At 39.0% G+C, this 12,616-nt stretch overlaps 1 protein-coding gene across 3 annotated transcripts in view; it reads left to right on the forward strand.

Moving 5' to 3' along the window:
* LOC115801496 (uncharacterized) overlaps nt 1–5,895 on the forward strand; it is a 129,099-nt gene extending 123,204 nt beyond the window's left edge. For all 3 annotated transcript variants that reach the window (XR_016388091.1, XR_016388090.1, XM_089897774.1), the window contains one exon: nt 5,344–5,895. The gene's annotated coding sequence lies outside the window, so the exon portion shown is untranslated. The remainder of the gene's footprint in view (nt 1–5,343) is intronic.
* The last annotated feature ends 6,721 nt before the right edge of the window (nt 5,896–12,616 follow it).

Below are 12,616 nucleotides of genomic sequence, written 5' to 3' on the forward strand. Positions count from 1 at the left end.
TCAAAAGATTTATATTATACAGAATAACTACAATGGTATGAAACTAGAAATGAATAACAAGGAAAAACTGAAAATTCACAGTAGGTTAAAATTGAACAGCCTACTCCTGAACAACCACTGGGTTAGAGAAAAATCAAAAGGGAAATTGAAAAGTATCTTGTAATGAATGAGAAAGAAAACACAACATACCAAAGCTTATAGAATGCAACAAAAACAACTCTAAGAGGAAAGTTTATAATGATAGACACTTACATTAAGAAAAAGCCCAAACACTTTTACTAAAAAACAAAAACTTTACACCTTAAGAAACTAGAAAAATATAAACTAAGTCCAAAGTTAGCAGAAGGTAGGAAATAATAGAGGAGAAATAAATGAAATAAAGACTAGAAAAATAGAAAAGGTCAACAAAATCTAAAGTTGGCTTTTTAAAAAGATAGACAAAAATAACATTTAGCTGGACTAACTAAAAAAGAGAATACTCAAAATTATAAACAAAAGGAGAAAATAAAACTGATACCACAGAAATACAGAGGGTCATAAGGGACTACAATAAAAAATATATTCCAACAAACTGAAATAATTTATTGAAATGGACAATGAAGAAATAGGAAACCTAATACTGAGTCATGAAAAATAAGTCTGAACAGACCAATGAAGAATAAGGAGGTTGAATCATGAGTCAAAAACCTCCCAACAAAGAAAAATCCCAGGACCAGATGGCTAGAGTGGTGAGTTCTACCAAACATTTAAAGAATTAATACCAATCCTTTTCAAAGTCTTCAAAAATTGAGGAGGAACTCTTCCACAATCACGTTAAGAGGCCTGCATTACCCTGATACCAAAGCCGTATAATGACAAGAAAGGAAAATTATAGGCCCTAATGAACATAGACACAAAAATCTCCCAAATACTAGCAAACCGAATTCAGCAGCACATTAAAAGGATCGTATACCATGATCAAGTGGGATTCATGCCTGGAACGCAAGGATGGATTGACATTTTTAAGTAAATGTTAACAGAATGAAGAATATATTATAACAATAGATGCAGATGAAGCATTTGACAAAATGCAAGATCCTTTAATGATACAAACTCTGAAGAAATTAGCCATATAAGGAGTGTACCTCAACATAATAAAGGTTTTGTATAACAAGCCTACAGCTAACATTATACTTGACAGCGAAAAGCTGAAAGCTTTTCCTCTAAGATCATGAACAAGATAAGGTGCTCACTCTAGCCACTTCTGTTCAATATGGTACTGGAAGTCCTAGCTAGATAAGTTAGGCAAGACAAAAGGAATAAAAGGCGTTCAAATCAGAACAGAAGAATTAAAACTGTCTGTTTGCAGATGACATGATCTTTTATGAAGAAAAAACCCAAGACTCCACCAAAAACAGATCTAATGAATCAATTTGGTAAAGTTGCAGAATAGAAAATCAATATACAGAAATAAGTTGTGTTTCTGTACACTAAAATGTACATTATAAAAAATAATTTAAGAAATCTTTCTCAGTTACGAAAACTTTAAATAGAATCAACTACATAGGAATAAATTTAACCAAGGAGGTGAAAGATCTGTAAACTGGAAACTATACAATGTTTTAGGAGGATACAAGTAAATGAAAAGTTATCCTGAGTTCTTGGATTGACAGAATTAATATTGTTAAAACGTCCCTGCTATCCAAAAGTGATTTACAGATCAAAGCAATCCCTTTCAATATTACAATGGCATTTTTCACATCCATAGAAAAATCCTAAATCTTTATATGAAACTGTAAAACACTCCAAATAGCCAAAGCAAACTTGAGAAAGAACCAAAGTCAGGGGCGTCACACTTCCTGATTTCAAATTATATTGCAAAGCTATAGTAATTTTTTTAACCTATTTTTTAAAAAAATTGAAGTATAATTGATTTACAATGTTGTGTTAGTTTCAGGTGTGTAACAAAGCTATAGAAATTTTTTAAAAGTGTGCTACTGTCATAAAAATAGTCACATAGACCATTGGAACAGAATAGAGAGCCTAGAAATAAACCCTTACATATATGGTCAACTAATCTTTCACAAGGGTGCTGAGAATACACAATGGGGACAGGATAGTCTCTTCAATAAACGGTGTTGGAAAGACTGGATATCCACATACAAAAGAATGAAAGTGGACACAACTTACACCATTCACAAAATCATCTGAAATGGATTAAAGGCTTAAAACATAAGACCTGAACCATAAAACTCCTAGGAAAAACATACAGAAAAATCTCCTTGACGTTGGTTTCGGCTATGATTGTTTGGTTATGTTGCTAAACTCTCAGGCAAAGAAAGCAAAAATAAAGTGGGACTACATTAAACTAGAAATATTCTGCACAGCAAAAGAAATAATCAAAGAAGGGAAAGAAAGGCTTCCCTGGTGGCGCAGTGGTTGAGAGTCCGCCTGCCGATGCAGGGGAGACGGGTTCGTGCCCCGGTCAGGGAAGATCCCACATGCCGCGGAGCGGCTGGGCCCGTGAGCCATGGCCGCTGAGCCTGCGCTCCGCAATGGGAGAGGCCACAACAGTGAGAGACCTGCGTACCGCAAAAAATAAATAAATAAATAAAAGGAAAAGGCAATCTATGGAATGGGAGAAAATGTTTGCAAACAATGTATCTGATAAGGGGTTAATATCCAAAATACGTAATGAACTCATACAACTCAACAGCTAAACGAAAGAAAACATTTAACCCAGTTTAAAAATGGGCAAAAGACCTCAGTAGGTATTTCTCAGAGGGGACATACAAATGGACAGCAGATATGTGAAAAGGTACTCAACATCACTAATCAACAGGAACACACACACACACTAACAGGAGATCAACTCACACCTGTTAGAATGGCTATTATCAAAAAGCAAAGATAATGATGGTGGTGGACAGGCAACCTTTGTATACTGTTTGTGGAAATGTAAATTAGTAAAACCCTTAGGAAAAAACAGTTTCTTCAAAACATTAATAAAAACTGTTACATGACCTATCAACATCACTTCTGGGTATTTAAAAGAATTGAATTCAGGATCTTGAAGAGATATCTGTACTCCCATGTTCATTGCATCATTATTCACAATAGCCAAGACAGAAACTACTTAAATTCTCATTGATAATTAGATAAAGAAATGTAGTATATACATAAAATGGATTATTAAGCCTAAAAAAAACAGGAGAATCCTGCCATTTGCAACAACTTGGATGGAACTGGAGGGCATGATGCTAGGTGAAAATAAGCCAGATACAGAAAGACAGATGCTGCATGATCTTAATTATAAATGGAATCTAAAATAGTCAAACACGAAAGAAACAGAGTCGAATGGTAGTTGCCAGGGAATAGGGATAGTGAGAAATAAGGAGGTGAGGTGATGGTTAAAAGGTACAAAGTTTCGGGCTTCCCTGGTGGCGCAGTGGTTGGGAGTCCGCCTGCCGATGCAGGGGACGCGGGTTTGTGCCCCGGTCCGGGAGGGTCCCACGTGCCGCGGAGTGGCTGGGCCCGTGAGCCATGGCCGCTGAGCCTGCGCGTCCGGAGCCTGTGCTCCGCAATGGGAGGGGCCACGGCAGTGGGAGGCTCGCGTACCGCAAAAGAAAAAAAAAAAAGGTGCAAAGTTTCACATATATAATATAAGTTCTGGAGATCTATCAAACAACAGAGCGTTTAAGCTAACAGTACTGTACTGTACACTTCAAACTCGCTAAGAAGTAGATCTTATGTTAAGTGTTCTTACCCTAAAAAAAAAAAAGTGTGGGGAAGGAGAGTTTGGGAGGTGATGGATGTTTATATACCTGATGGTGGTGATAGTTTCATGGATGTATACTTATCTCCAATATTATTTCATTGAATACATTGAATATATAATTACATGTCAAACATACCTAAATAAAGTGCTTTAAAAGAACCCAAAATGTTGGCAAAAAGTAAACAACGAGAAGATTTTCCATCATGCAGCTCCTCAACACACAACTTACACAAACATCTCTCTTTTCTTAATAGAGAGGCCTCAAATTTTCCATTAAAAACGTTTATTACAACCTGCTTAGAGGCCTCCCACCCACAGGACTTGCTGTGCTGTAAAGCATCATTTAAACAAGCCCCAGCTGAAAACTAAGTCTGGAGAGTGACGTACTGGTTCCAGAGGACATTACTTTAAAAAAACATTTTTTTAACATCTTTATTGGAGTATAATTGCTTTACAATGTTGTGTTACTTTCTGCTGTATAACAAAGTGAATCAGCTATACTATACGTATATCCCCATATCCCCTCCTTCTTGCATCCCTCTCCTACCCTCCCTATCCCACCCCTCTAGGTGGTCACAAAGCACCAAGCTGATCTCCCTGTGCTATGCAGCTGCTTCCCACTAGCTATCTGTTTTACATTTGGTAGAATATATATGTCAATGCCACTCTCTGACTTCGTCCCAGCTTACCCTTCCCCCTCCCAGAGGACATTACTTTTATTTAAACTAATGTTTCCTTTAGTTAAAGCAGGGGCTAATTCTGGTACTTAAACACACACAAACACACCCACACCCACCCCTAGCATTACTGTAATCTAATGGAATACATTTAGTCCCTGGTGTAATTAGTCCTATCCCCAACTGATTTTGGATATGTTTCCTTGTATTCATCTTAGTACATGTAACTTGAGTCTCTCAGTTCTCTGGGGCAAAAGTATACACACCATGTTATTTTTCTAATTTTCTGGAGCCCGTGTGCCACAACTACTGAAGCTCACGTGCCTAGAGCCCGAGCTCTGCAACAAGAGAAGCCACTGCAATGAGAAGCCCACGTACCACAACGAAGAGTAGACCCCACTCGCCACAATTAGAGAAAGCCCATGCACAGCAACGAAGACCCAACAACCCAGACCCAATGCAGCCAAGAATAAACAAATAATTTTTTAAAAGTTGGTATTCTACATACAGAGAACAGGACATGATGATCAACATTTTAAAGTTTATAAAAATACAAGTTTAATTTCATAAACCATATTTTATATTTTCTTAAAAATTTTAACTTGTTACATTTTCCTTTCACTGATGGCTTTTCTTTTTGCTTCCCTTTTTCTTTCCATGTTACATTATGGACTGTTAGTGGTTGGTATCAATACCTAGTTCACTGATAGTTACCCTTTCTAATATACATATATCACACCCTGTGTGCAATTCAGCATGACATTAGGTGTATCCATACAGTAAAAATAGATTCCATTAGAGTTTGAAGGTTTCCACATGGCATAAATAGAAGGCATGGGCTCGCACCACAAATTTGAATAGATATCAACTGAAGTCTTTCTAATCATCTTACCCTTTTCTTTAAAACAGGCTCACTCCCGAGAAGATCCTGATGAAGGAAGATTGTTTTGAAGATTAACCAAAGAGCACTCGGCAGCATTATTTCACAGAACCCCTACCCTGGGCTATCTGCCCGAGAATGATTGGTCAAAGAAATTGGCATTCCAAAGGACTAATGTCAGCATCATGTGGCATAAATCACTTTCCCTCTCCTTTTTTAAGCAAAAAATTAAATGTCCATAATGAAACAAAAGTGCCTCCACACATTACACCAATGGATCCTGGAGGTTTCTAGCCTACCTGTGCATCCAAAAATAAATAAGACCCCAGAAAGGACTGCAGATCCAAAGGAGTTGTCAAACCTGCCCTACCCCAGCTCACCAGGCAGCCAGGAAATAAAATGTAACCTACAAAGGAACCCCTATTAGGCTATCAGTGGATTTCTCAGCAGAAATTCTACATACCAGGGGGGAGTGAAATGACATATTCAAAGTGCTGAAAATGAACATTTTCACCCAGGAATACTTTATCTGGCCAAATTATCCTTGATATATGGAGAAATAAAGGTTTTCCTAAACAAAAGCTAAGGGAGTTCAGCAACATTAGATTTGCCATGCAGGAAATTCCGAAAGGAGTTCCTTGAGTTGAAATAAAAAGATGCTAATTAATAACATGAAAACATATGAAAGTACACAACAATCTGATAAAGGTAAAAATATAGACAGAATCTGAAAACTGTTTTCTATATTAGAATGGTATCTTAAGTATATAGTATAAAGGTTAAAAAAGTATTAACAACTAGTTATTATAATTTGTTAACAAATATACAACATAAAGAGGCAAATTTTGATGTCAATTATATAAATGGAGAGGAGTAAAAGGATGGAGATTTTACAGGTGAATAAAGATAAAACTACATTTTATGCTGATAGCAATTTATCAAGGAGATGTTTTATATAACCCCTCATGGTAACCAAAAGCAAAAATGTAGAGTAGATTCATGAAACGCAGAAAAACAGGAAGGCAGAGCATACCACCATGGGAAACCACCAATGTATAAATGTAGGCAGAAACAGAGGGGAAAAGAAACGAGATGTGAACCAACCAGAAGAAAAACAATAAGATGGCAGTAGTTAGTCCTTACATATCAAAATCATTCTAAATATAAATGGATTCAATTTATCAACCAAAAGTCACATATTGGCTGGCTGAATGAAAAAGAAGGGAGAAATAGAAAACAATATAACAATAGTAGGGGAGGGAATTCCCTGGCAGTCCCATGGTTAGACCTCCACACTCCACTGCAGGCGGTATGGGTTCCATCCCTGGCCAGGGAAATAAGATCCCACAAGCTGTGCGGTGCAGGCAGAAAACAAACACAAAAACCCAAAAAAAACCCCACAATAGTAGGGGACTTCTGTACTGCACTGTCAGCAATGGATAGATCAGACAGAAAATTAACAAGAAAACGTTAGATTTGAACCACACTTTAGACCAAGTGAACGTAACAGACATATATAGAGCATTCCATCCAACGGTAGCAAAATACACACACTTCTCAATTGTACATGTAACATCCTCCAAGGTAGAGCATATGATAGGACACAAAACAAATCTTAGCAAATTTAAGAAGTTTGAAATTATAAAGAGACCTTCAAGATGGTGAAGGAGTAAGCCATGGAGATCACTTTCCTCCCCACAAATACATCAGAAATACATCTACATGTGGAAAAACTACAGAACACCTACTGAATGCTGGCAGAAGACCTCACACTTGCCAAAAAGCAAGAAACTCCCCACATACATGGGTAGGGCAAAAGAAAAAACGGAGACAAAAGAATAGGGACAGGACCTGCACCTCTGGGAGGGAGCTGTGAAGGAGGAAAAGTTTCCACACACTACGAAGCCCCTTCACTGGCGGAGATGGAGGGTGGGGGTGGGGGGGAAGCTTCAGAGCCATGGAGGACAGCGCAGCAACAGGGGGGCAGAGGGCAAAGCAGAGAGATTCCTGCACAGAGGATCGGTGCCAATGAGCACTCACCAGCCCGAGAGGCTTGTCTGCTCACCTGCCGGGGCGGGTGGGGGCTGAGAGCTGAGGCTTCGGCTTCGGAGGTCAGATGCCAGAGAGAGGACTGGGGTTGGCTGCATGAACACAGCCTGAAGAGGGCTAGTGCGCCACAGCTAGCTGGGAGGGTGTCTGGGAAAAAGTCTGGACCTGCCTAAGAGGCAACAGACCGTTGTTTCGGGGTGCGCAAGGAGAGGGGATTCAGAGCACCACCTAAGCGAGTTCCAGAGACGGGCATGAGCCATGGCTATCAGTGTGGACACCAGAGATGGGCCCGAGACGCTAAGGCTCCTCCTGCAGCCACAAAGAAGCCTGTGTGCAAGCACAGGTCACTATCCACACCTCCCCTCCCGGGAGCCTGTGCAGCCTGCCACTGCCAGGGTCCCGGGATCCAGGGACAACGTCCCCCGGAGAACACACGGCGCGCCTCACGCTGTTGCAATGTCATGCCGGCCTCTGCCGCCACAGACTCGCCCCGCATTCCATACCCCTCCCTCCCCCCGGCCTCAGTGAGCCAGGGCCCCCGAATCAGCTGCTACTTTAACCCTGTCCTGTGTGAGGGGCGAACAGATGCCCCCAGGTGGCCTACATGCAGAGGTGGGGCCAAATCCAAAGCCGAACCGCAGGAGCTGTGTGAACAAAGAAGAGAAAGGGAAATCTCTCTGAGCAGCCTCACGAGCAGTGGATTAAATCTCCACAATCAACTTGATGTACCCTGCATCTGTGGAATACCTGAATAGACAACGAATCATCCCAAATTGAGGTGGTGGACTTTGGGAGCAACTGTACACTTGGGTTTTGCTTTCGGCATCTAATTTGTTTCTGGTTTTATGTTTATCTTAGTTTAGTATTTAGAGTTTATTATCATTGGTAGATTTGTTTATTGATTTGGTTGCTCTCTTCCTTTTTTTAAAAAAAAATATATATTTTTTCCTTTTTCTTTTTGTGAGTGTGTATATGTATGCTTCTTTGTGTGATTCTGTCTGTATAGCTTTGCTTTTATCATTTGTCCTAGGGTTCTGTCTGTCCATTTTTTTTATTACTTTTTAATTTACTTTTAATATTTTTTATTTTAATAACTGTATTATTTTCTTTCTTTCTTTTTTTCTCCCTTTTCTTCTGAGCCACGTGGCTAACAGGGTCTTGGTGCTCTGACCAGCTGTCAGGCCTGTGCCTCTGAGATGGGAGAGCTGAGTTCAGGACATTGGTCCACCAGAGACCTCCTGGCTCCATGCAATATGAAACAACAAAAGCTCTACCAGAGATCTCCATCTCAACACTAAGACCCAGCTCTACTCAATAACCAGCTAGCTACAGTGCTGGACACCCTATGCCAAACAAGTGGCCAGATAGGACACAACCCCACACATTACCAGAGAGGCTGCCTAAAATCATAATAAGGTCACAGACACCCCAAAACACACCACCAGACGTGGTCCTGCCCACCAGAAAGACAAGATCCAGCCTCATCCACCAAAACACAGGCACCAGTCCCCTCCACCAGGAAACCTACAAAACCCAGTGAACCAAACTTAGCCACTGGGGGCAGACACCAAAAACAACGGGAACTATGAGCTTGCAGCCTGCGAAAAGGAGGCCCCAAGCACAGTAATTGAAGCAAAATGAGAAGACAGAGAAACACACAGCAGATGAAGGAGCAAGGTAAACACCCACCAGACCAAACAAAGAGGAAATAAGCAGTCTACCTGAAAAAGAATTCAGAGTAATGATAGTAAAGATGATCCAAAATCCTGGAAATACAATGGAAAAAATACAAGAAACATTTAACAAGGACCTAGAAGAACAAAAGAGCAAACAATGATGAACAACACAATAAATGAAATTAAAAATTCTCTAGAAGGAATCAATAGCAGAATAACTGAGGCAGAAGAACGGATAAGTGACCTGGAAGATAAAATAGTGGAAATAACTACCACAGAGCAGAATAAAGAATGAAAAGAATTGAAGACGGTCTCAGAGACCTCTGGGACAACATTAAACACACCAACATTCGGATTATACGGGTTCCAGAAGAAGAAGAGAAAGAGACTGAGAAAATATGTGAAGCGATTATAGTTGAAAACTTCCTTAATATGGGAAAGGAAATAGTCAATCAAATCCAGGAAATGCAGAGAGTCCCATACAGGATAAATCCAAGGAGAAGCACACCAAGACACATATTAATCATGCTATCAAAAATTAAATACAAACAAAAAATATTAAAAGCAGCAAGGGAAAAACAACAAATAACATAAAAGGGAATCCCCATAAGGTTAACAGCTGATCATTCAGCAGAAACTCTGCAAGCCACAAGGGGGTGGCAGGATGTATTTAAAGTGATGAAAGGGAAAAACCTACAACCAAGATTACTCTACCCAGCAAGGATCTCATTCAGATTCGACAGAGAAATTAAAACCTTTACAGACAAGCAAAAGCTAAGAGAATTCAGCACCACCAAACCAGTTTTACAACAAACACTAAAGGAACTTCTCTAGGCAAGAAACACAAGAGAAGGAAAAGACCTACAATAACAAACCCCAAACAATTAAGAAAATGGCAACAGAAACATACATATTGATAATTACCTTAAATGTAAATGGATTAAGTGCTCCAACCAAAAGACACAGACTGGTTGAATGGATACAAAAAATAAGACCCATATATAGGCTGTCTAAAAGAGACCCACTTCAGACCTAGGAACACATATAGACTGAAAGTAAGGGGATGGAAAAAGATACGCCATGCAAATGGAAATCGAAAGAAAGCTGGAGCAGCAATTCTCATATCAAACAAAATAGACTTTAAAATAAAGACTATTAGAAGAGACAAAGAAGGACACTACATAATGAACAAGGGATCAATCCAAGAAGAAGATATAACAAGTGTAAATATTTATGCACCCAACATAGGAGCACCTCAATACATAAGGCAAATACTAACAGCCATAAAAGGGGAAATCAACAGTAACACATTCATAGCAGGGGACTTTAACACCCCACTTTCACCAATGGACAGATCATCCAGACTGAAAATAAATAAGGAAACACAAGCTTTAAATGCCAATAAAATGGACAACCTGGAAGAAATGGACAAATTCTTAGAAAAGCACAAACTTCCAAGACCAAACCAGGAAGAAATAGAAAATATAAACAGACAAATCACAAGCATTGAAATTGAAACTGTGATTAAAAATCTTCCAACAAACAAAAGGCCAGGACAACATGGCTTCACGGGTGAATTCTATCAAACATTTAGAGTAGAGCTAACACCTATCCTACTCAAACTCTTCCAACATATAGCAGAGGGAGGAACACTCCCAAACTCATTCCACGAGGCCACCATCACCCTGATATCAAAACCAGACAAAGATGTCACAAAGAAAGAAAACTACAGGCCAATATCACTGATGAACACAGATGCAAAAATCCTCAACAAAATACTAGCAAACAGAATCCAACAGCACATTAAAAGGACCATACAACACGATCAAGTGGGGTTTATCCCAGGAATGCAAGGATTCTTCAATATACGCAAATCAATCAGTGGATACACCATATTAACAAACCGAAGGATAAAAACCATATGATCATCTCAATAGATGCAGAAAAAGCTTTTGACAAAATTTAACACCCATTTATGACAAAAACCCTCCAGAAAGTAGGCATAGAGAGAATTACCTCAACATAATAAAGGCCATATATGACAAACCCACAGCCAACATCTTTCTCAATGGTGAAAAACTGAAACCATTTCCACTAAGATCAGGAACAAGACAAGGTTGTCCACTCTCACCACTCTTATTAAGCATAGTTTTGGAAGTTTTAACCACAGCAATCGGAGAAGAAAAAGAATCCAAATTGGAAAAGAAGAAGTAAAGCTGTCACTGTTTGCAGATGACATGATACTATACATCGAGAATCCTAAAGATGCTACCAGAAAACTACTAGAGCTAATCAATGAATTTGGTAAAGTAGCAGGATACAAAATTAATGCACAGAAATCTCTGGCATTCCTATACACGAATGATGAAAAATCTGAAAGAGAAATTAAGGAAACACTCCCATTTACCACTGTAACAAAAAGGATAAATACCTAGTAATAAACCTACCTAAGGAGACAAAAGACCTGTATGCAGAAAACTATAAGACACTGATGAAAGAAATTAAAGATGATACAAACAGATGGAGAGATATAGCATGTTCTTGGATCGGAAGAATCAACATTGTGAAAATGACTATACTACCCAAAGCAATCTACAGAGTCAATGCAATCCCTATCAAACTACCACTGGCATTTTTCACAGAACCAGAACAAAAACTTTCACAATTTGTATGGAAACACAAAAGACCCCGAATAGCCAAAGCAATTTTGAGAACAAAAAATGGAGCTGGAGGAATTAGGCTCCCAGACTTCAGACTATACTACAAAGCTACAGTAATCAAGACAGTATGGTACTGGCACAAAAACAGAAAGATAGATCAATGGAACAGGATAGAAAGCCCAGAGATAAACCCATGCACATATGGTCACCTTATCTTTGATAAAGGAGGCAAGAATATACAATGGAGAAAAGACAGCCTCTTCAATAAGTGGTGCTGTGAAAAGTGGACAGCTACATGTAAAAGAATGAAATTAGAACACTCCCTAACACCATACACAAAAATAAACTCAAAATGGATTAAAGACCTAAATGTAAGGCCAGACAGTATAAAACTCTTAGAGGAAAACATAGGCAGAACACTCTACAACATAAATCACAGCAAGATCCTTTTTGACCCACCTCCTAGAGAAATGGAAATAAGAACAAAAATAAACAAATGGGCCCTAATGAAACTTAAAACATTTGCACAGCAAAGGAAAACATAAAAAAGATGAAAAGACAACCCTGATAACTGGAGGAAATATTTGCAAATGAAGCAACTGAAAAAGGATCAATCTCCAAAATTTACAAGCAGCTCATGCAGCTTAATATCAAAAAAACAAACAACCCAATCCAAAAATGGCCAGAAGACCTAAATAGACCTATCTCCAAAGAGGATATGCAGATTGCCAAAAAACACATGAAAGAATGCTCAACATCACTAATCATTAGAGAAATGCAAATCAAAACTACAATGAGGTATCACCTGACACCAGTCAGAATGGCCATCATCAAAAAATCTACAAACAATAAATGCTGGAGAGGGTGTGGAGAAAAGGGAACCCTCTTGCACTGTTGGTGGGAATGTAACTTGATAC

Source organism: Delphinapterus leucas, chromosome 16 (genome assembly GCF_059928025.1).
Source record: "Delphinapterus leucas isolate spDelLeu-1000000601 "Yukka" chromosome 16, BTC_Dleu_Yukka2, whole genome shotgun sequence".
NCBI classification, from domain to species: Eukaryota; Metazoa; Chordata; class Mammalia; order Artiodactyla; family Monodontidae; genus Delphinapterus; species Delphinapterus leucas.